This window comes from Diceros bicornis, chromosome 5 (assembly GCF_020826845.1).
Source record: "Diceros bicornis minor isolate mBicDic1 chromosome 5, mDicBic1.mat.cur, whole genome shotgun sequence".
NCBI classification, from domain to species: domain Eukaryota; kingdom Metazoa; phylum Chordata; class Mammalia; order Perissodactyla; family Rhinocerotidae; genus Diceros; species Diceros bicornis.
In genome coordinates, this window is record NC_080744.1 from 19,928,302 (window position 1) to 19,954,635 (window position 26,334).

The following is a 26,334-nucleotide window of genomic DNA, read 5'->3' on the forward strand; positions in this document are numbered from 1 at the left end:
CTAGATGTGTAGACATGCCCTTTCCAGGGGGGAATACTGGCAACCTGTTTTTATTATTGGAGCAAGCCAGAGGGGGAAGGCAGGGAAAGTGCCCATCAACTCTTCTGGGCTCTGGAAGAGGAAGATCAGAGTCAGCACCTAGATGCGTACTAATTAAAAGCTGGACCTTAAGGTGCAATTTGTAAAGTATGCAGTCAAATCCCTTTCAGAGAAAGCTCCCTCTGTGCTGACTTGATGAGTATTCATGTCCCATTAACAACCGCTTCTTTGCTATAGCCCTATGGGCCCATGAACACAAGCCCTGTTGGCTTTCAGATCTCGGTGTATTAGGGGCTCATCCCTTGGCTAGGAGCCTTAAAAGTTGGAGTTCTGGATGTGTGGTCTAAATCTTTCACTCCCCAGGGAGAAGCTGGAAGTTGGAGGTTCCCTTCTGATTGTATGGTGCTGTGCTGGGGGTGGGGTTTGTGGTGAGAATGTGTCTCTCAGCCTTTCCTACCCATTTCAATGTGGATATTTTCTCATTTTCCCTATGTGTAGGAGTTAGCTTCTTTCTGAATTTCTCTCAGAGGAAATTACTGTACATTCGGTGCATCTGTGGGAAGAAGAAAATTCGAGAGCCTCCTATGTTGCTATCTTGGTCCAGAATCTGATAGTTTTGATAGTAAGTGCTCGATTCTCATAATAGAGAATACTACATTCTTCACCTGGCCTGTTTTCTAACTAATGTTTCTATAGATAATTTTGCATGAATCTAAAGGAGGAAATCAATATAACTAAAATGAAATAAGAACTTATCACCTTGTTAAACTCAAACACTATAAGAATTTATTCTTAACTTAATGGCAATCTAAATTCTCTTTCTATCATACTATTTGCCACATATAAGAAAAAATACATGGCCTGTTTCCTCATTATTAGGAGCCCCATACATTGTCATGGTTATTTCAAACTATATATAGGTATATACTATGAGACTTGGGGGTTTTAACTGTTTCTTAAAAATCTGCAAAATCTGTTAGAGATAAGGATACTGCTTTGTGGTCATTACTTTCAGTCCAACTAGGCATTAATTTCCTTAAATTCCCATTACCAAACATGAAAAGACAATGAGAGATAGGAGAGTAATTTAAATGTTCCCGTGGTGCTTGTAGGATGGCAATACTGTGCATCCTTATTTCACTGCAGACAATAATTCTATATACCAAGAGGATAATTTTTTTTTCAGGAGACTCCAGCAGATAAATTTTTATTGGTGTAAAGAATTCAGCAGCTTATTATAATGAAACCACTTCACATTAAGAATTTCCTTGCTCTGTCTTAAATGCACTAATATCTGATGCAAACTACCTCCAGTGAGTTCCCAGTTTATGATGAGTTGTAGCTCTTCAAGGAACTCAGCCCATTGCTGAGGGACTTGGTTAAACATTTGCCAGAAAAAGAAAAGCTAAGCAGAGTGTAGAGCAAAGGAACAAAGAAAATAATAGAGCTTTGCTGGTCATTATGTTGATCTGAGAGATTCGTAGTCACGGCACATCTGGAGGTTAGTTATCAAGTTGGTCCTTCGGGGACTCTGAGAGAGATTAAAATTTATATAGGGCAAATATAATTCTCAATAAATTTAAGGGACAGTAGCAAGTTTCCATATTTGGTAGCTCTCTTCTCAATGTATCACATATAAAATGGAGAATAAGATTATACAACAATACATCTTTTTCTTTCTGATTTACAAAGAGAAGTTCATTTACAATTTGAAAAAAAATGTTTTTATGGTACTCTATAGAATTCTTCCTGATTAGCAGCTTAATTCTGTAAATCTTTTTCTGATAACTTTTTCTTTGAGGAGGAAGCACACTTGCCTAGTGACAAGTTGTTCTTGTCTTGTCTTGAAGCTCTCAGCTTTACTGTCAGCATTCAAGCACTGATCCTGGAGGATCTATTGCCAAACTTTCCACAACAAGCCTGCCACCTCCCTACTTTCACTACCACTTTTGACTTTTAACAGACTTCATACTGATTCTTGGTGTATGGTAATTTGAGTCTTGTTTAATATTTTTGTACTTGTCTAGTTATCAAAGGAGACTCTCAGGATGAATTCCCAAGGGGGATATTTCAGCAAATTCAAATGCACGGTATAAATATTTTATTCGACTTGTGATTTAATTTGATATCTGGCTTGCAGCTTCTGATGCCGGCTTCCTCGGCCTTCCATTAGAATATGTAAAAAGAGACAAGGGATCAATATTCCCAACCCTAAGACTGACAGTTTACCTAAGGCTAAAATCTGGAAGAAATATAAAATACATTGAATGTAGGTGAAGTCAGATTGAGAAAAGCATGTTCAGACCACCTAAGAAAAGATAGATGTCAGAATCCTCCTCTATTCTCTATACCCTGACTCAGCGTCTTCATCAACCAGAACATTAAGCCGCTGTACCTATGCCCCTCAGGAACCAATTTCTGAAGCAGTCTGATTAGTATGGCCCTCCTTGCCCAGCAATTATTTTTAATTGAATTAGTAATAGAAAAAATCTATTTTCATTTATGAATTCATAGTATATTGGTAAAGGAAAAAGATTAATTTGTCTATTTAATCACACTCTGCTCCCTGAGGTAATCCCTGTTACTAATTTGATGTCATTGCAGATCGTTTTACTATGCTTTTACATGTATTTGAATATGTGTACATAAACATACAAAAGTATGTTTTTGTATTCATATACATATATATATACAACCATTCTCTATTGTCATAAATAAAGCCATATAGTATGTATTGGTGTCGTTTTCTTTGCTGTTGTTTTTTATTAATAACATATTTAATGTCTTGGGGAATCTTTTTGCCAATAGAAAAGAACTTCTATTAACGTCCCACGGTTTCTTTACTTCCTTGTTTACATAAACATTTTAAGGTGTTTTCAAATTTTTTTAAATTACAAAGATATAGTTCCTAAATCAAGCCTTTTTGTTCATGTATATGAATATTTCTGTAGGAAAAATACCTATAAGCTGCCTTATCAATCTACGTTCACATCAGAAATGGATGAGAGTAACCATTTATCTATAAACTTGCCAAAATAGAATCTAATGAATATTTTTTCTGCTTTTGCCAGTCTGAAAGCAATAATCCATGTTTCAATTTCTTATGAAGTTAAGCTTCTTACCATTTGTATTTCCTTTTATCTGATTGCCTGTTGATATTCTGTGTCCATTCTTTGACTGGATTATCTGCTTTTTTCTTACTGATTTATTAGAATTCTCTTTATATTCTGCTAGTTATCTTTTATGCCAATCAGAAATAGTAATTCCCAGAAAACAACTAACAGGAAATGGGGATGGGGGTGGGGATTGGCAATAGCACATTATATTCTGGGAATTTTAGCTCCACAAATAAATCATCACAAGTGGGGGCTCAGAAGAACCACAGTACCAACTGGACCTGAGAATTGAAATGTTTTATGAATTCAATTTATTCAATGTATGAGAAAATCAAACAGGAGTGAAGTAGAAGATACACCAGGTAAAACATAATTGTGCATGAGAATTGGATGAGGAACCGTATATATCCATTTTCCCTCTGGCCATAAACCTGGGTGGAAAAGTCAGCTTTCACTAGTTGAGAGTAAAACAAAAGACAACTCTTCTTATTTATCGATTGAGAACTAGAAAAAATTTGTGTGAGCAGAGAGTAAAAACACAACATGACAACAGGAATAATAAGAATACCTTGAAGTTTTCATAACAAAAATTGAAATTAATGCAGTTAGTCTATTAGGGAGCACTGTTGGCTATATGATGATACCATTAATGTCATCCAAACAGGAGGGAAAGTAGTATTGTTTGAGTCATTTTCTGCTTTTAAATGACTGCTTTTAAATGTAGAGAACTGTGATAAAGACAATAATGTATAAGGAGAAATGTACTAATGATTGCGGTAGTCAGGAGAGGAAAGAAAAGCAACATCTTAAATAAATATACTCACAAGAACCGATTTCTCTCTTGGCTCTGATAGCTAGAGCAGATTCTCAAACCTTAGTGTGTATCAGAGTCACCTTAGAGCTAATAAAAAACACAGAAACACAGGCTCATTGAAATAGGATGGAGGCTGGGATTTTGTGGTTTCACCAAGTTCCCCAGGTGATCTCAATACCTACCAAGGTTCAAGAACCCCTGAACTAAGGGAATATAGTTTTTAAAAATCATTTGAAAATCTTAAAGGAATGTGGCTTGGACTCCAGCTCTCTGATTTCCCACGCATGTTATTTAACCCATGAAGTTTACACAGAGGGGAACAGTCTGAAATCTGGAGAAGGCTCACTACGTGCATTTGGTGAGCTTTGGGTTTCTGTAAAAGTAGCACATGTTTGTGTAAGCCATCCCCTTGCCTACAGTTAATCACAGGCTCAGGAAAACATCTTTTTTCTGAATGTTCATCTTGTGCCTTCATGAAAGATACGACTCCCATTTATTCATTATGTAGGTGCTGTAGTCAACTGATATTAACAGGTGCTAAAACAGATACATCAGTTAAAATAGTGGATGTTGTAGATTAAAGCCTTTCAAATGTTGGTTTGTGTAAGAATCACCGGGGAGACTGTTAAAAATGCAAATTTCAAGATTCCATTGACCAAATCCTCATTTAGTAAGTCTAGATGGGGCTTTCCAGAATTTGCACGTAAAAAAAAAAAAAATCTACAGGTAATTTTCTACAGAAGCTCCTATGAATCAGGAACCACATAAACCAGAGTTTCAGAAACGCCGTAATAGCAATTCATCAATAAAGATGAGCACCCAGTGATGATAACATAGCAAAAAAGTAATGTCAGTGACTTGCTGTAAAAGTATATTTCAAAACTGAGTTAGGAATTAGAAGCAACAATTCAAGGAAAACTTTGTTTTTTGTTTATTTTGTTTTTAACATACATACCAAAATATCAAGAAAGAAAACATTAAATCTCAGCCTTAGAATACCTAATATCTTTTTAAATAGAAACTCTAGATCTATACTGCACAGTATGGTAGCCAATAAATAGCCACATGTGACTATCTCAATTTAAATTAGTTAACATTGAATAAAATTAAAACTTCAGTGACTAGTAGCACTAGTTAGACTTTAATTCCCCAACGCCACATGTGACTAGTAGCAATTTTATTGGAGTATTTCTGTTATCACATGAACTTCTGTTGGACAGCACTAAAGGAGGAGAAAGGAATAATTAAATCTGAAAAAATAATAAAAGAAAATATTTCTGAATGGAAGAAATTTTGAGAGTTTCAATTCAAAGAATTCTTAATGCTACGTCTGAATACTTTAGCAAGATCTACTCTAAATATATGCAAGCCTTTTTGTTTTAATTAACATTGTTTCTTCTGAAAAAAAGAATGAATATTAAGATCATAAAAAGACTCATATTTATCATTAATAAGTATGAGATTAATTTTGTGACTGTAACATTATTCATCTTATAATTATGAAGTAATAAAAGTGAAGGCAAGAAGCCACAATGGAATTTGTCCTATTGCGTCCTAATATTTTAATGTCTATTAGAAATTTGCTTTTCCCATTCACAGCAGACTATGACAAATTTTTAAGAAAACCTTTATTAAATATATGCCATAGAGAAAAGTGCACAAATCAAAGAATAAAAATTTATGAATTTTTACCAAAAAAACACATCCACGCACCAGCACCTGGATCAAGAACGGAAGAACATCAGCAACCTGGAAGTCACACTCACTCCCTGGTTCAGTCACCATCACCCAAAAAGGGGCACTGCTAATGTTACTTCTAATGCCTTTGGTTTTGGCTGTTTTATAGTTTTGTGTAAAGGTACTCATAGTTTTCTTTGGTTTAATATTATGCTTTTAAGATTCCTCCATGACATTCCTTATTGTAGCAGTTTATATATTCTCACTGCTTTATAATATTCTATTGTATGACTGTATCACAATTTATCCATTCTACTATTGGTGGACATAAATGTTTGGGTAGCGTTTCATTTTTAGCTAATTTGGATAGTACTGGTATGAATATTCTGGATCATGTCTTATAGCTAGGAGTGGAATTTCTGAGTCATACGGCGTGTACGTGTTTAATTTTAGGTAGATAGTATCAGTTTTCCAATTTCTGCCGTCCCACTAACAGATGGTTGGAATTGTTCCCCCTACTTTCCAGCATTTGATAATGTCATTGCTGTTCTTGATCAGTCTTGCTAGAGGGTAAAAATTGTATTAATCTTTTCAAAGAACCAACTTTTCACGTTGTTAATTTTCTCTATTATTTTTTGTTTTCTATTTTCTTGATCTCCAGTCTTATCTTTATTTCCTCCCCTCTACTTACCTTATATTTAAACTATTTTGAACTTTTTTTAGCATGTCTTATAGTATACATCTGCCAGCAATGGATTATATCAATTTTGCATATTTTTAATAAAAGAATTTTAAATTACAAATTTATCATTAAATTCTTATTTTCTAAAGCTTGCAACTTTTGATATGATGTCTGTCTGCTTTTTCTTCAATTGATACATTTTTTAATTGTCCAAAGGAATTCTTCTTTTATTCATGGATTTTTTAGACTATTGTTCTATTTGTAAATATTTTTGGATTTCTTTTGATATCTTATTGTTATTGAATTTTCATTTAACTCTCTTGTGATCAGAGAACATTCTCTGTAGGATATCAATGTTTTGAGTATATTGAGAAATGTTTCCTGGCCTAGCATTTGTTCTATTTTGATGAAAATTTTATATGTGCTTGAAAAGGAAATGTATTTTGCAGATGTTGGTTTTCGTGTACCAAAAATATCTATTAGATCTAGTTGGTTGATATTGTACTGCCAAATTCTCCAGCTATGATTGTGGATATTCTATGCCTTCTTTGGTTTTTTTCAGTTTTTGCCTCATGTATTTTGAAAGTCTTTTTTTAGGTGCATACATATTTAGATTTCTATCTTTATGATGAATTGACGTTTTAATCATTATAAAATATCTCTTGTTATCTTTGATAATCCTCTTTTTTGTGTGTGTGATTTACATCCCTTACGTCTTTTTTTGTTTGTTTGTTTTTGTTTTTGTTTATTGTGGTAACATTGGTTTATACCATTGTAAAAATTTCAGTTGTACATCACTATACTTCTAGTTCTGCATAGATTCCATCATGTTCTCATGTTCACCAGCCAAATACTAATTACAATCCATCACCACACACATTTGCCTAGTTATCTATTTTGCCCACCTCCCTCTCCTCTTCCCCTCTGGTAACCACCAGTCCAATCTCTGTCTCTATGTGTTTGTTTGTTGTTGTTATTATCTACTACTTAATGAGTGAGATCATAGGTATTTGACCTTCTCCCTCTGACTTATTTCATTTAGCATAATACCCTCAATGTCTGTCCATATTGACACAAATGGCTGGATTTCATCATTTCTTATGGCTGAGTAGTATTCCACTGTGTATATATACCACATCATTTTTATCCATTCGTCCCTTGATGGGACTTAGGTTGCTTCCAAGTCTTGGCTATTGTGAATAACACTGCAATGAACACAGGGGTGCATGTATCATTACGCATTGGTGTTTTCAAGTTCTTTGGATAAATACCCAGCAGTGGAATAGTTGGATCATATGGTAGTTCTATCCTTAATTTTTTGAGGAATCTCCATATTGTTTTCCATAGTGGCTGCACCAGTTTGCACTCCCACCAGCAGTGTATGAGAGTTCCCTTCTTTCCACATCCTCTCCAACACTTGTTGTGTCCTGTCTTGTTAATTATAGCCATTCTGACTGGCGTGAGGTGATATCTCATTGTAATTTTGATTTGCATTTCCCTGATAGTTAATGGTATTGAACATCTATTCATGTGCCTATTGGCTGTCTGTATATCATCTTTGGAGAAATGTCTGTTCAGGTCTTTTGCCCATTTTTTAATTGGGTTAGTTTTTTTGTTGTTGAGATGCATGAGTTCTCTATATATTTTGGAGATTAACCCCTTATCAGATGTATGGTTTGCAAATATCTTCTCCCAATTGTTAGGTTGTCTTTTCGTTTTGTTGATGGTTTCCTTTGCTGTGCAAAAGCTTTTTAGTTTGATGTAGTCCCATTTGTTTATTTTTTCTATTGTTTCTCTTGCCCGGTCAGACATGGTGATTGAAAATATGTTGCTAAGACCAATGTCCCATTGAGATATAGAATATTATCTCCTCAAAAATTTCTCTTATGCTTTTTCTGATGCATCTATGTCCATGTGAGTTAAGGTATGTAATTTTCTGTTTATTTATTTTTTTAGACACAGTTCCCTTGTGAAATTCTCCAACTTTTCCTTCATATTGTCTATTTTTTCCTCTATTCTCTTTAGCAGATTCTATTAAAGTACTTGTCTGCTAATTCCTATATCTTGACCACTTGTGATCTGTTTTTAGTGTTTGTTTATTTCTCTTTGTATGGTCCTGTCTTGATACATGTTGTATATAAGAAAAAATTGCAGAGGATTCAAATGATTTTTTAATTTTACTAGAGAGTATCCATCTTTTACTCTGCTAAACAGATAGATAGAGACTGATTACCTTAATCCAGTTAGAAGTAGAACTGATTTGAGACCAGCTTGCAGCTTTGGTAAGGCTCGATTTATTTCTGGTTTAACCTTGTTCCAAGGACATAGCCCTACAGACTTTTCAACTGAAAGCCTGGTTTATTCACTTGGGTCCTTTCGTCTGTCAAGTCCTAAATCTAAATCCTTGTTTTTACAGCACTACAAGATCGCCAAAAGCTCAAATCTTTTTTTTTCCCCTCAGAATCTGTTAGTTTAGTTTTCAGCCTTCTGAGTCTTTGTGGTTTTAGAACTCCACAAATGTCTTCAGAAGGAAAAATGTTCGAGTTTGAGATCCCCATGTCTCCAATTTTACCTTCCTCTCCATTAGAATGCCAATATTAATCTGGTCTCTGGCCTCCGGAAGTCACCCACTGTTTAGTCAAGCCTGGTTTCTCAGCCTCTTGCCTTTTGCTCAGAATTTGCAAATACCCCCAGCAAATAATTATGGAAAACAAGCTTATCGCTCACATTTCTCCACCATCCAGAATCTTGTTCTCTGTAGTACTCATCACTTTCCTTCCTTTAAGTAAAGTATTTTGTATTGTACTTTGGGAAACATTGGTCTGCTACAAAGTAATCCATCCTATGTTGGTCAGTTGAAATTTTAATATGTAGATGTAAAAAGTATTATAGCCATTGTTATTAGAATATTCTGAGTTATTAGACAAAAACTATACTGATGAATGGCAGACTAGCAACAGAGTTCTGATCAGCAGCATAAATTCTTGAAAACTAGCTTTCTGAGCGATATGAATTATGAGTACAGAATTATATAGCCACTTATTTTTTCTTTGAAGATATATGAAAAAATATTTTAATATGCAAAAATCCAGAAAAATATGTGTGAATGTGTACTATCTCTGAAGAGAATAAAATTAAGGAGACGCACCAGCTGAATGAATGAAAGAATGAAATACTAGAACAACAGTATGCTGAAATATTAATGAGCAATAAAACTTTTAAAATATAATTGTATTTAATGGTATATAATTATATATACAATTGTGTATAATTGTATGTAATTTATATATATATAATATAATTGTATATATAATTATATATACAATTGTGTATAATTGTATATAATTTATATATATAATATAATATAATTTAAAATATAATTATAATATAAAGGATACAGAAGTCAAGGGGAGGGTGTAAGTTAGGTAAAATTATGCTTAAAGTATTCTTTGCTGGAAGGAGAAAAAAAGGCTTAAAATATGTTGAATATTCTAAGTGATAGGAAATACAGTCATTTCCATTAAAATTAAAAACACGAATATGCCACCATTCCTCCTCATTCTCCTCTTTCTGCTCCTCTTCCTATTTTTTATTATTATTATTATTATTAAGGTTTCTTTCATAAATCTTTGTTTATTCTAATAGGGAAAAAAATAAAAAATTCAATTATTTTGTTGATATATTATTTTTTATTAATGATAATCAACTGAAAGTTATTAGAAATGAGAATATCAGTACAAATATAAAAGATTTTTAAACACATGAAAATATACAAATTAATAGCTTTGCAATATACCAGAAATATATCAACACCATTAATTGGAGGAAAATGCTAAGCATTATAGAAAGAAAAAAACCCCAAAAAACAATTAGAAATAAACTTTATAATAAATGTAACAGAATCTTATATGAATATTATAAAAAATTATTAAAGTATTTTGCATAAAACATAGATAAATGGAGAGACCTACCATTTTAATGAAAAAATTGTGTGAAGTCAATATTGTGGCGAAAAAAGCAGTTTGTGATTTATTAATCCATATGATCGATTCAATTTAAGGATTAGTTGTATAACTTAAATTGATATAGAGTTCATCTGTAATTTATCAAGAATAGCCAACAAATTGAAAAAAAGGACTAATTAGGGACATCAATAAAATATCAATAAAGCTATAGTTAAAAATAAACTAAAAACACCCTACACACAATAAAATACAAAAAGCAGAGAGTTTTACTTTAAGAATGTAAAAATGAAATGGAAAGATGAAAAACAAAGCACACATAGTTGAAAATTTGGTGTATGGGAAGGATGGCATTTTGAATCCTTTGGGAAATGTTGGCATTCCCCAAAGTGTGATTTATGTAAAAGCAAAGGTAAACAAGATTATTTTACGTGGTTCAGAGGAGAATAATTTAAATTTAGAAACCATTTGTTGTTTTAACCTACTTAAGAAATTTATACAGCAAGTACCTCAACTCACCTACACCCCCCCCAAAAATCATGAACATTATAATTTAGAACAAGGCTATATTAAAAAGCGATTTAAGTTAAAGCTGATTTAAAGAAAATATTAAATATGTTATTGTGCAGATGACACACAGATATTAAAATGGTGAAAATGTATACAATGAGGGGCCGGCCCGGTGGCGCAAGCGGTTAAGTGCGCGCGCTCCGCTGCGGCGGCCCGGGGTTCGCTGGTTCGGATCCCGGGCGCGCACCGACGCACTGCTTGGTAAGCCATGCTGTGGCGGCGTCCCATATAAAGTGGAGGAAGATAGGCACCGATGTTAGCCCAGGGCCGTCTTCCTCAGCAAAAAAAAAAAAAGAGGAGGATTGGCGGATGTTAGCTCAGGGCTGATCTCCTCACAAAAAAAAAAAAAAAAAAAAAAAAAAAAAAAAAAAAAATGTATACAATGATAAAGTTTTAGAATACTTGCAATATTTATTGAAAAATACTGTGATGAACAGCCATCCATTTGAAGAAATTTTGAGTTAGGTATATTATTTACAGCATATATCAAATAATTTCCAGAAGCAATAAATTTCAAAATATGTTAATAATATTCTACAAATTAGCAAAAAATACAGGAGACTTTTTTATAGTCTTGGGAAAGGACAGTATTTTCAGACAGACCTGAAACTCATGAGCCATATAGAGAAAAATTTGCCAGATTTTACTCCAAAAACATTTGAAGATATTAGCTGAGAAAAAAAATGAGTATAGTTAAAAGAAAAATATAAAACTAGGATAAAATAATTGCCGATGTAAATAGAAGAATGATTAATTGCTGTGCTATATAAAGAGTTCTACAAATGAAGAAATAGATAATTAACTGAATGGAAACATAGACAAAGGCTATGAAGAAATTATTTACACAAAAAATACAAACGACAATAAGCATACAAAAGATATTCTGCCACACGAATGATAAAAAATGCAAACCAAAATAAGATACTATTTCACTAATAATATTAGGAAGCATTACATTCTTAACAAAACACGGTGTTAAGAATGATGTGGAAACAGATATTCTAATGCAATGTCGATAGAGAGGATAGATTACTATATGCAAAGCAAGAGGTCTTAAATTCATATATGATATTACTTTTGGAAGCTGGAGTGGGTGTACAAACCCAGGATTTAACTTTTACTTCATACATTCTGTATCAAGGTACTCTCAAAAATGAGATTTTTCTTTTTTTGTAGTTAAGAATTTTAAATCTGACAAAGAAGAGACATAAGAAAAAATGTCTAATACATGAATAGGGTGCTCACAAAAGTTAAACTTGGTAGTAAAATATGAAAAGGGACTAAACTTCACTAAAGATCAATTAAATGCAAATTAAAACAAATATCATTTTCAAGTACCAGTTTCTCAAAGATCTGTACAATCAAGAATATGCAATATTCTCATCTTGGTGGAAAGAAAGTAATTTCATTAAAATGAAAGGGCAAACTATGCCTCTATTTCAAGAAGTCAATTGGTAACATGTATAAAAATGAATTTTATTTTACTGTATGGATACAGCACATTTTGTTTATCATTTCTTCAGTTGGTGGACATTTGGGTTGTTTCCATTTTGGGCTATTATGAATAACACTGCTATGAATGTTTGGGGAAATGCTTAATTGTTTCCACAGAAGCTTCACTATTTTACATTCCCAAGAGTAATGTGTGAGGGTTTCTATTTCACCACGTCTTTGCCAACATTTGTTATTTTCTGTTTCTTTTTTTCAATTATTATTATATTATAGTCGATTTGGTGTGAAGTGGTATCTCACTGAGGTTTTGATTTGCATTTTCCTAATATACAAAAATTTATAACATCTTTTCATATGCTTATTGCCCATGTGTATATCTTTTTTGGAGAAACGTCTATTCATATCCTTTGCCCATTTTACAAATTGGATTTGTCTCTTTATTGTGGAGTTGTAAGAGTTCTTTATATATTCTAGATACTAGACCTTTATAAGAATTGCAAATGTTTTCTTCCATTCTTTTGGTTGTCTTTTCACTTTCTTGACAGTGTCCTCAGACACACAAATGTTTTCATTTTGATTAAGTCCAAATTATCATTCTTTTTCTTTTGTTGCTTGCAGTTTTGGTGTCATGTTGAAGAAACTTTTCCCTAAGACAAGATCATGAAGATTTCCATGTGTATTTCTTTCTAAGAGTATTATATTTTTAGCTCTTACATTTACATCTTTGATCCATTTTGGGTTAATTTTGGTATCAGTTCCGAGGTAGGTACCCAATTTTATTTTTTTGTGTGTGGATATCCAGTTGTTCCATCACTATGTTTTGAAAACACTATTCTTTGCCCATTGAGTGATCTTGGCAATCTTCTCCAAAATCAGTTGACCATAGATGTATGGATTTTTTTTTTAAGATGCTGAATTCAATTCCATTGATCTGTATGTCTATCCTAATACCAGTAACCACACTGTTTTTATTACTGTAGTTTTGAAATCAAGAATTGTGATTCATCTAACTTTGTTCTTCATTTCCAAGATGGTTTTGACTATCTGAGGTCCCTTGTATTTTCATTTGCATTTCATCACCAGATTGTCCATTTTGGCAAAAAGGCAGTTGGAATTTTGATAGAGATTGCATTAAATCTGTAGAACGATTTGGTTTCTGTTGCCATTTTAACATTTTGCGCCTTTAATCCATGAACATGGTCTGTCTTTGCATTTCTTCTTTAATTTCTCTTAACAATACATTATAGTTTTTAGTGTACAGGTGTTGTGCTTTTTGATTAAATTTATTCCTAAGTATTTTATTCATGCTTATGCCATTTTAGATGGAATTGATTTCTTAATTGCATTATTAGATTGTATAGTTCTAATGCATAGAAATACATCTGATTTTTATTTATTGGTCTGTATCTTGCAACTTTCTGAGCTCATTTATTAGCTGTAAGTTTGTGTATATGTGTCTGTTCTTTAGAATATCTATCTATAAGGTCATATCATCTGTGAATAGAAATAGTATTACTTCTTTGCTTCCACCTGGAAGACTTTATTTCATTTTAGTGCCTAATTGCGCTGGTTAGAACTTTCAGTACAATGTTGAATAGAAGTGACAAGAACAGATATCATGTCTTGTTTCTGAGCTCAGGGGGAAATTTTCCATCTTTTATCATTAAGTATGATGTTGGCTGTGAGTTTTTCATAGATGTTCTTTATCAGTTTGAGGAAGTCCCCTTCTATCCCGAGTTTGTTCAGTGTTTTTAATCCTCAAATGGTATTGGATTTTGTCAAAGTCTTTTCTGTATTTATTGAAATGATTGATTTTCTTCTTTTATTTTATTAATATGGTGTATTACGTTAAATATTTTCATGTGTTGAATAAACCTGGTAAACTAGGATAGATCCCCGAAGGTCATAGTGTCCAATCTTTTTAATATGCTGTGGGATTCAGTTTGCTATTGTTTTAAGGATTTTTGTATCAATGTTCATAAGGGATAGTCATCTGTAGTAGTTGTTGTTTCTACTTTCTCCTGTGATTTTTTTTTTTTTTGCCCCATTCAATTACTCTGGAGCGTGTAATGGGATGAATAATATCCCTCAAAAAAATATATATGTGTTGAAATCCTACACCCACTAATGCAGAATGTGACCTTGTTGGGAAATAAGGTTGCTGCAGATGAACAAATGAAATAAGCTTCAGTTGTTTTAAATTTGTGACACTCTGTTACAGCTGCCCTATAATGTGTGTAATACAGAGTGCGTTATTTATTTATTTTTGTAATTTTATTGAGGAATAATTGACAAATATAAGTGTATATATTTAAACTGTATGATGTGATGATTTGATAGACATTATATTGTGAAGTAATTACCAAGATCAAGCACCTCACATAATTAACACTTGTGTGCGTGTGTGTGTGTGTGTTGAGAACACTTAAGATCTACTCTCAGTACCTTTCGAATATACAGTACTGTCTTATTAACTATAGTCACCATTCAGTACAGTAGATCATCAGAATTTATACTTCTTAGAACTGAAAGTTTGTGCTCCTGACCTACATTTCCCCCTCCCCCCAGCCCCTGACAACCACTGTTCTATTCTCTGTTTCTCTGAAATTGGCTTTTTTTTTTTTTAGATTCCACATATAAGTAATACCATACAGTATTTGTCTTTCTCTATTTGGCTTCATTCATGTAGCATAATGCCCTCCAGTTTCATCCATGTTGTCTCAAATTTCTTCTTCTTCTTTTGTTTTGGTGAGGAAGATTAGTCCTGAGCTAACATCTATTACCAATCCTCCTCTTTTTGCTGAGGAAGATTGGCCCTGGGTTAACATCTGTGCCCATCTTCCTCTACTTCATATGTGGGACGTCTGCCACAGCATGATTGAGAAGCGGTGTGCAGGTCCGTGCCCGGGATCCGAACCTGTGAACCCCAGGCCGCTGAAGCGGAGCATGCAAACTTAACGACGATGCCACTGGGCCAGCCCCAATTTTCTTTTTTATAGCTGAATAATATTCCATTGCATATCTATATCACATTTTCTTTATCCATTCATCCGTTGAAGAACATTTAGGTTGTTTCCATATCTCGGCTATTGTGAATAATGCTACAGTAAACATGAGAGTGCAGAATCCATTATGGATTCTCGTTTTGTTTACTTCAAATATATACCCAGCAGTGGAATTGCCGGATCATAATTTCCACATGCGTGTGAACTTTTCAAATTCCCTTCTTATTAATCCCATTTGTTTAGAGAACATGCTTTTTTTTTTAAATTTATTTTATTTATTTATTTATTTTTGTGAGGAAGATCAGCCCTGAGCTAACATCCATGCCAATCCTCCTCTTTTTGCTGAGGAAGACTGGCCCTGGGCTAACATCCATGCCCATCTTCCTTCACTTTATATGGGACACTGCCACAACATGGCCTGACAAGCGGTGCGTCGGTGCGCACCGGGATCTGAACCCGGGCCACCAGCAGCAGAGTGTGCGCACTTAACCGCTAGGCCATGGGCCGGCCCACATGCTTTTAATTATATTAATCTTTTTAAATTTACTGAGATTAGTTTTGTGACCTAATCTACGATCTGTCCTGGAGAGTATTCCACGCATATTTGAAAAGAATGTACATTTTGCTACTGTTGGTGGAGTGTTATATATATAACTGTTATTTTTCGTTGGTTTGTAGTGTTATTCAAGTCTTCTAATTCCTAGCTGATCTTCTGTCTGTTGAAAGTGGAGTAGTGATGTCTTCAACTATTATTGTTAAACTTGCTATTTCTTCTCTCAGATCTGTCAGTTTTGTTTAATGTATTCTGGGAATTTCTTGTTAGGTGCATATATGTTTAAAATTGTTATATGTTTTTGATGTAGTCACCCTTTTATCATTATATAATGTCCTTCTTTGTTTCTCATAACAATTTTTGTCCTAAAGTCTCTTTTGTTTGATATTAGTATAGCCACACCAGCTCTCTTTTAGTTACTGTTTATATAAAATATCTTTTTTCCATCCTTTTGCTTTTAACCTATTTGTGCTATTGAAAATAAAATGAATCTTTTGTGGATAGAATATGGTATATTCATCCAATGATTGCAGCCAATAAAAATTACTCAGGAACATTTTATATTTGATTTTATAAATATTTGCTTGTTTGAATGTTTTAATCAGTATTGATTACATTTATAAAGGAAAATTAAAGATATTTATACTAAAATAAATAGCTTCTAAAGCAGGGGAGAAGATGAAAGCAAGTAACAATACAGACAGCAAATGTTTGGAAACAAAGAAAAAAAGCATGGATGCAGGGCGAGAGGAGCAAAGAAAATGACAGATGTTGAGACCAAGTGTTCACATTAAAGCACGCATACTCTGTTGTCGACTAATGCCAAGGAGAGCCCTTTGTGGGGGTCTTCAAAAGTAAATTTTTGGGATGTGAACAGATCTGTCACCTGGCCAGTGACAATGAAAACTTACTAGCTACAGTGATTAAAATTATGGGCATATGTGTTCTGTATCTATAATATACTGTTACCGGAGTAAAACGAATGTATCACGCATCTGTGTGATTTTTCCATTCCGTTACATAACTGCTAAGGATCTTATGGAGATAGGTAAGCTTTAAAACTTGTGAAAAATTTGGTATTCTACATGGGGAGAATTGAGCAGATATGAGTTTCTGACGTTCTGTCTGTGTTTATGTATAATAGCAAAATAACCTTGGGTTATTATGGGATCCTTAATGAAGAAAAGAGATCTGGAAGTACATGTATGTTGACCATCTGTCTAGGAAGCCAGATGTTTTGTTCTTTCTGCTATTAGGTTGCGTACTTGATCTTATCACCGTCACTTTACCATGTTGCTACAAAGAATGTCTCAGATTACTCTTTAAGAAAATGTTGTCTTTAATTTTATTTCCTGTATATATTGGTGACATTTTCCAGTTTAGAAATTAAAGGCAGGTGGACAAAAGCCAGAAATCTGATATCTTATCTAATACTAAAAATTTCTTGAAGTTTGTCTTGTAATATATATGTAACTGTTAAGGAATAAAATATATTATTGATCATTAAGAAAATTTTACAATGGTAAATTTTATTTTTAAAATTATAGAATACTTAATATGCTATCTAATATACTAATATAATATGTTTAATTAAAATATTATAATAATTAACATTTTAACTTAAGGTGTTTTTAAACAAAGAAGCAGAACATTACAGTAAGCATCGAAGTTCTCTTTGTTCCTCTCTTCAGGCATATTCCCCACCATCCCCAGAGGAAAGCTCTCTGATTATACTTGTACATACTCATCCAGTCCATTTAATAATCTATATATATTTACATAAATGATGATGTAATATACGCATTTTTAGAACTTGATTTTTTTCAGTCAACAATTTTATTTTCAAAATCTGTCCATGTTGTAAGCTTCAACTTAAATATGACAGATAAAGATATATGTTGATTTCTATTTCTTCCTTAAACTGCAGAAACAATTTAGGAAAGCAATATACCCAAAGGACAAAGGGAATGTAAATTGTTGTGACAGCAAAGAGAATGAGCCAACAAAACATGGGTTTAAAGCAGATGGATGAATGGTGACTAATTTAGCAAACTGGAGAAAGCTAAAACCTAAGTCTGCAGGATGATGGAAGAGGGGAAAGTTCAAAAGGAGTTCATTTTATGAGGCAAACTGCTGTACCACGTACCTCTGGAAGAAGGGATTTCGGCTGAAAATGAGCTGACAGGGTGAAGGTCGCTGTAAACAGCTGGGTAATTTCCTTATCTCCTGCTCCATCCAAGGCCCCCAAGGGATGAACATTCCTTCCCTACTGCAGGGATTGGAGGACAGGTAAGGGATTGAATACTAAGAGGCCTCAAAAAGGAATTTTTAGAGTAATAGAAGTCTTCTACACAGTACTAGGGTGGTAGACACATGATTCTATCCATTTTTTAAAACCCGTACACTGTATACCACAAAGAATGGGGAAAATAGCAACAATAATAACATAATCTGATTTTAGGGTATACAGGATACAATGCAGACGGTGACGAATATTGCAAATATATAATATCTTACTGAAGTGGGTAGAAATAAAAGCTGACATAAGTCACTTTGGAAAGCAGTGTTTTAACTATATATTTTAAGACTAAATGTAAAAGATTGTACATAAATACCTTACTTAAGTCGGTACAGATTTTTCTCACAGCAATTCTAAAATTACTTTACATGTATATGAGGATTGAACAAATAAGTAAATAAATTATAGTTTTTTTTGTTTCTTTTTTAGACTTCTGGAAGCTTTATTACACAGTCAGGCAGCAAGAAGAGTAGACACAGATTTTCCATCCATAATCATTGGCAAGAAGCTAAAAGAATCTATCAGCAGTGTCTATCTTGGGTGACCGTCTATGACTAGTTACTACTGTCCAAGGAAGGAGGCCATGGGGTCATCTGACCTCTGACGTTTCATTCTATAGGCCTCCATTTCCTCTTCCGTGGGTTCCCGAGTTTCATATATGCTATTGTAGGGCCGCTTCCTCTCATCAATCTACATGATCTCCTTGACATGAAGAAGGCGGGCCTCCTCTGCATTCAGTGCCTTTTTTAATTTTTCATGTTTCTTTTCTTCATCATCACTATCTGAACTGCTCTTTCGATGCTTCTTCTTCTTCTTTTTCTTCTTTTTCTCCTCTTTTGGTTTTTCCTGATGAATCTCCATGAGGGTCTGAGGTTTTTTCACAGATTCTTCTCCAGTGATATCATTTACAATACATTCCTCTGAATTAGCAATCTCCTTCCCAATGCAGGAAAGAATCCAGATGAAGTGAGCTATGCAGGAGATAACTTTGTTAGATACACAGGCGATACCATTTCAATGGCTCAGACACAGTTGTTTGCTTGGGAAGCCTACGACAAGGGATCTGAAGTGCATCTGCAAGCCGATCCTACAAAACTTGAGCTGTTGTATAAGTCCTTCAAAGTCAAAAAAGAAGACTTCAAAGAACAGCAGAAGGAAAGCATCCTGGAAAAGTATGGTGGCCAAGAACACTTGGATGCCCCTCCAGCTGAGTTGCTGTTAGCTCAGACCGGAGACTATGTGGAGTACTCAAGACATGAGACAGTCATCAAGGGACAGGAGGGGGCTGTCGCCCGCTCTAAGTATGAGGAGAATGTGAAGATCCACAATCACACACATATCTGGAGATCTTATTAGAAAGAAGGCCGATGGGGATACAAATGCTGTCACTCTTTTTTCAAGTATAAATTATAGTTAATGGGAGCCAGGTTTTCACCTTCAGAGAAAGAAGGAAAGGCTAAATGAACCCTGTGGTTCTGACTGGATTGAAGTTGGAGATACCAATATGAACTCATGTTCATCCTAATATCTACGTAGATACACAAATACAGAGATAAATATAGATGTGTCTGGGTGTATATTCATAGCTTGGTAGACATCATATATTTTCTAGATCTCTCAACTGAGATAGCCTAGAATCAATGATTTCTTGCATAAATGGTTGAGTCTAGCACTGTAGCAGGGAAAATACAAAATGAGTCTGGGGTATAACTGTAATTGCCAGAAAGTAAGAAAGTGCTAAAAAAAAAAAAAAAAAAGATGCAGACCCAACCCAAAAGACCTTCCAGTAGCAAAATCTGGAACAATTTGATCAACTAAACAAAAACAGTATTATATTATATCTCAAATCATAAAATATTATCCATGAGTGCATACTGATATAAATGATTAAATACATAATCATTTAGATAAATCATTTAGATAAATGTGGGAGAAGAGACAAGTAGTTCTTACAGAAGAAATCCAAATAATGTATGTACATAATTTTCACCTCCTCTTACAATAGAAAAAAAAATCATAACCTTAGTCTAATTATAAGAAAATTTCAGTCAAGTCAAACTGAGGGATAGTTCGCAAAATACCTGATCAATATACTTCAAAATTGTGAAGGTCATGAAAAACACAGAAAAACTGAGAAATAGTCACAGAGAAGAGGACACCAAGGAAACTAATATATTACTGCATGATGACTAAGTGCAATGAGTGACCTGGATTAGATTCTAGAACAGTAAAAGACAGTAGCAGAAAAACTAGCGACATCCGAATAAAGCTTGTGGTTTATTTAATAGTATGGTATCAATGTAATTTAGTTGGTAGTCTAGAACCAATGTTAATTTTTCAGTTTTGGGAAATATACTATGGTTATATATGATGTTAACATTAGAGGAAGCTGGGTGAAGGGTATACAAGAAGTCTCTGTGCTACCTTTGTAACTTTTGTGTAACTCTAAAACATAAATATAAATTTTGTAATCCCAAAATAACAAGAATGAAAATATTTAATGTAGGGGTGGGAGAAAAGCAGTGCTGTGAACAGTAGCATTAAATAGGAAAGTTAGGGAAGTACTTACCACGAAGGTGACGTTTGCATCAAGACCTGTGTCAGGTCAAGGAATAAATCAGGTGGAGATATGGGAGAAGATAAATGTCAGAAGAGCAGCAAGGAGATCTGTGTGTCTGGAGTGAAGTGGGAAGGAGGAAAGCAATATTAAATTGTGTCCATGAATGAGTGGGGAGCAGTGATGGGAGCAGAGCATATTAAGCCTTATAGTAAGTAGTTATTTCTTGGGATTTTATCTTGAGAGATAGCAAGCCAATAAAGGGCTTTAAGAAGAGGGGTAATACCAGCAGACTTTATATTTTTAAAGTATTCTTCTGACTGCTCTGGTAAGAACAGAGCATAGAGAGGCAAGCGTGGAGGAGGAAAACCAGTTAGGCGGCTATTACGGTAATCAAGATGAGAGATGATGTTTGGGCAGCGATGGTAGTGATGTAGGTCATGAGAAGTGGTCAGATTTTGTATATATTTTTAAAGTATGTATTTTGGCTTAAGTAATAAAAAGTAAAGAATTGGCATTCACCAAAACAGGGAAGTCTGTAAGTAGAATAGGATTTTGAAGGAATATTTTTTTTAATTGGTTTATAACATTGTAAAAATTTCTGGTGTACATCATTGTACTTCTATTTCTGCATAGATTACATCATGTTCACCACCAAAATACTAATTACAACCCATCACCATACACACGTACCGAATTATCCCTTTCACCCTCCTCCCTCCCCCCTTCCCCTCTGGTAACCACCAATCCAATCTCTGTCCCTATGTGTTTGTTTATTGTTGTTATTATCTACTACTTAATGAAGGAAATCATAATGGCTATAATTAACAAGACAGGAAACAACATATGTTGGAGAGGATGTGGAGAGAAGGGAACTCTCATACACTGCTGGTGGGAGTGCAAACTGGTGCAGCCACTATGGAAAACAGTATGGAGATTCCTCAAAAAATCAAGGATAGAACTACCATATGATCCAGCTATTCCACTGTTGGGTATTTATCCAAAGAACTTGAAAACACCAATTTGCAAAGGTACATACACCCCTGTGTTCATTGCAGCGTTATTCACAATAGCCAAGACTTGGAAGCAACCTAAGTGCCCATCAAGGGACGAATGGATAAAGAAGATGTGGTATATATACACAATGGAATACTACTCAGCCATAAGAAACGATGAAATCCAGCCATTTTTGACAACATGGATGGACACTGAGGATATAATGCAAAGTGAAATAAGTCAGAGGGAGAAGGTCAAATACCGTATGATTTCCTTCATTAAGTTGAAGGAATATTTTTAAGTTAATTTTGAACATGTTACATCTGAAATTGTTATTATACTTCTCATTGGAGATGTAGAATAGCTTGCAATTTATACTCATGGGAGAGTTCCAGATTCAAGACCTACATTATCAAGTTTTTAAAAATATATATAAATGTCATTTAAAACGTTAACGTTGAATGTGTTGATCAAGCGAGTAAGAATGAGTAAAGAGAAGAGGTTCTAATACTTTGTCTTGGGTACACTAAAGTTTAGATGACAGGGGTTTGAAGAAGAACCAAAAGAGGAGACTAAGAAGAAACAGCAAGTATAATAGGAGAGAATGCAATGCTTGAATCCAAGTGAAGAATCTGATTTCTGGAAGAAAAGAGCTGGTCTGTTTAGTAGTTCTGATAGGTTGTGTACAGTGATGACCACTGGATTTTGGAGGTCTCTGCTGACCTAAACGAGAGCCATTTCTGTGGATTAGTGTGAGGCAAAGTCCTGATTAAATTGGGTTCAAGAGAAAATAGAAGAAGAATTAAAGACAGTGAGTACAGAAATCTCTATATTTACTATTTACATTAATTATAATGCCACATTAAAATGATTATTTCTTGCAAAACTGGTAGAAAAATGTCTCCAGGTATTTTAAGAGCTTTCTAAAAATAATTCTACTGGAATTGGGTTGAAGATAAATGATGCTTCATATTTAATGAAAACACTAATCTAAATAGTGATTCCAAATTCACTAAATGAAGTAGGAGGATTTGATAAAATCTTACATTTAAGTTTAAGGTTGATGCCTAACGTTGAAGTCCTATTTAAAAAGCATTTTCATTGAAGTAGATTATAACAAAGAAGAGATCTATCTTGGTCCAATTCACAATTTATATATAACTTTTACATCTTGGCCATTGTAGTAGTGGAAAAAGAAGAAGAAAGCGAAAATAGATAAATCTGGACAGTCAATAATTGAATTTTGCAAATGTGGTCAGATACTGATCATATGTGACAATTATGACATTTAGTTTCAATCACATACCTATTTTATATACCTCTCAAATCTTTATTTAAAAATAGCGACTGAAGAACAATTAAATGGATATTCAAAAGCATTTCAAATGGTTGATTCAAATTTCTTTACCTTATTTTTAGACTTTCTGTTAGTTGCTAAAGAGTTGAAATCGTATAGTTTTATATAATCCTCACAATATTGGTCAACCAAGGGTATCTCTTTTTCAGATGCAAAATATGATATTGCTCCCCAGTATCATGGTGCTTATGCATTCTATATAAGTAAAGTTGAAAGTTAAAATATTTAGTGTAACATATTAAAAGTAATAAGGTAAGAATTTTTAGGACATTAGTAGTACTAAATCTTTAACTTTCACATTGAAAACATATGTAAGCGAAATATAATAAAATATTAAGAGGTTTGAGTGAACACCTCATATTGCTAAAGCATTATATCTGGTCAAGACACATTATAATCCTGATATCCATTTTTATCAAAGAAAGGTGAGTCAAAGACTTATAAATGACTAAGGTACTTCATTAGCTAAGGCTAATAAATACACAACTGTTTGTGTATATTTTAACTCTTCTGTTTTTATCCTAATGATTCATTTACTTAACTAGAGTTGATTTATAAAATGAGACAGGGAAATTTTTTCATGCCTTGGCTGTTCTGAGAGGACCAGCTTCAAACCCCACAAAATCACTTGTGAGCTAATCCTTTAACCAAATATACTAACAGAACTGTTCTCAAAAATGCTGAGTGCTGGACAGCTCCACTGAGCTAGCTCTGTCTGAGTCAGGATGGTGATTGCTGTATGCTGGGCAAGAATAAGCAGATCGGGAAAAAATTGCTTTAACAGCATATTGACACACACAAGAAAATAATATAGTGTTTTAATAACTACATAGAGACTCTTAATGTTGTATATGCCTTGTTACAGACTCATTTATAATTCCAGATGCTGCATAAAGCAATTACTATGGACTTGTTAACACTAAGCTATGTTTTAAAATTATTTTGGAAAAGCAAATTTTAAATTTGTGGGTTATTGAAAACCACTATTACGAACATAACGATGCACAGATTTGTAATGAAGATCACACAGACACACACACACGCACACACACATTTTTCCCCCAGAAAATTCAAGAAATGATGGAATAACAAAAGCCTATTTCATGAAACACATATTATTTTGGCATCAATGCTTTGGTAATTCCTGATGTTTCTCCTGACAATAACTCAGATTGTTACAATGAAGACTGTGTGTTTGATTATTTGGATACCTGTCATGCATAACTGGAGGGCGGCTGTAAAAAACAGGATTAATCAAAGTAGGATTATAATTTTCTGCAACACCTGTTTCGACCAGCTGCCTCTGATTGTAGATTCTATTCTTCTAGTCCTCCCAAATTACACAATAAAGCAATTTAGAAATCAGTGGAGAGTCCAGTGTCACTGTGCCAGAATAGAAGTCAAACGTTAGTGCAGAGGAACCTGTGAGCTACCTGATTTAATTTGTTTAGATTATTCCAGAAAGAGAAGAACAAGCAGATGATATTATATATTGGATTATCCCAAAAAAGTTTTTGTTTTAAAATTTTTATACCATTTGCTTCTTTTTTGTTTGTTGTTAAATTCAATTTGATTCAAGAAGTAATTGATCACTTGTGAAATACTATGAGTTCTGTAAGTGAAGGGTGTGGCACAGTGTCAGTCCTGAAGCTTACAGTGTTGCTGGGGAAACAACAGTTTAACAGATAGACCAAATATTCCAGTTTACGCGAACCTAAAGATGTGAGAAGAGAACAATGAGTGAAGAGGATAGGTAAGTAAGATTTCTTATGTAAAGAGCACATTGTATGCATTGGATGGGCCACACTGAAATGGAAGCAGCGCCACAAGGAGCATGTCTTTGCTCCTGACATATTGGCATAATTGAGGGTCCACTGTCACAAATAATTTAAAGTGTATTAAAATATATCGAAGACTTCTGCTATATGTATGAGATCTATGACATACATTATTCACTTTTCTGTGTATGTGTGTATGTAAAAGGAGAGATACATGTATATGAAAGTGGCAGAATTAATAGTCATATATTTCAATTTAAAACATTTGACCCCATCCATTAATATGCTTTTAAATGCCATAATGTTAAAATGTCAATCTTCAATTTATCTTGTTTACTGGTTTCTTTGTGCTTCATATCTTAATTTAATTTGGAAGTAAACAAATATTCTCAAGTGCCTAAACCTACTCTTCTTCTGTTCTGAAATGAACCACATTCATATTCTTCCCTATACTTTGAAATATGAACTATTATAATTGACTCTTTTAATATAATAAAAATGCTAATTATCTAGTTAAGAAAAACAATGATTGGCAAAGAGATGGATATATTCAACAACTGAGCTAAGATTTTACTTTAGCTCACTAGATTAGTATTTGTTGTGACTTCTACTATAAAACTATCCCTCCTTTCTTTTATTAGCCTCAAAGGATGAAAATAAAGAATTGTCCTTGGCATAAATGCATTTAGAATTCTTAGTTTCTACCTATAGTCACAAGTACTGTGGACTACGAATCCAGTTAGTTGTAAATTGAATACATGGGGTTGCAGTTAAAAATGTAATTTTGAACAAAATTCAGAAAACTCAATTTTCAGCTCTACTTTATTTTCAAAAAATTAAATTAATGATATAATTTTAGTTGTATAAATTTTCTTGTTTATCTTTAAGATGAATAATTCAGACTCCATCATATACTTCTTTCCCTTTTTTTTTTTTTTTATGAGGAAGATCAGCCCTGAGCTAACATCCGTGCTAATCTTCCTCTTTTCTTTTTAGCTGAGGAAGACCGGCTCTGAGCTAACATCTATTGGCAATCCTCCTCCTCTTTTTTCCCCAAAGTCCCAGTAGATAGTTTTATGTCATAGTTACACATCCTGCTAGTTGCTGTATATGGGATGCGGCCTCAGCTTGGCCCGAGAAGCAGTGCGTTGGTGCGCACCCGGGATACAAACCGGGCCGCCAGTAGGAGTGCACGCACTTCACCGCTAAGCCACGGGGCCGGCCCCATCATATACTTCTGATTTCTGGACACTTTTATAGATTAATTTTAAATGCCAATATAAGTAACAGACTATAACTGAAAATAACTTTCTTCAACAAGAAATCAGTAACATAATATGTTTGGACCTGTTTAGGCAGCATATACTTAGCTTAGTGGTTAATTACATAATTAATTGCATTAGGGAAAATCCTGGGGTAGAGTGGAAAGATAACTGCACCCAAAGTTGTAAGACCTCTGTTGTTGGCTCCCACTTTT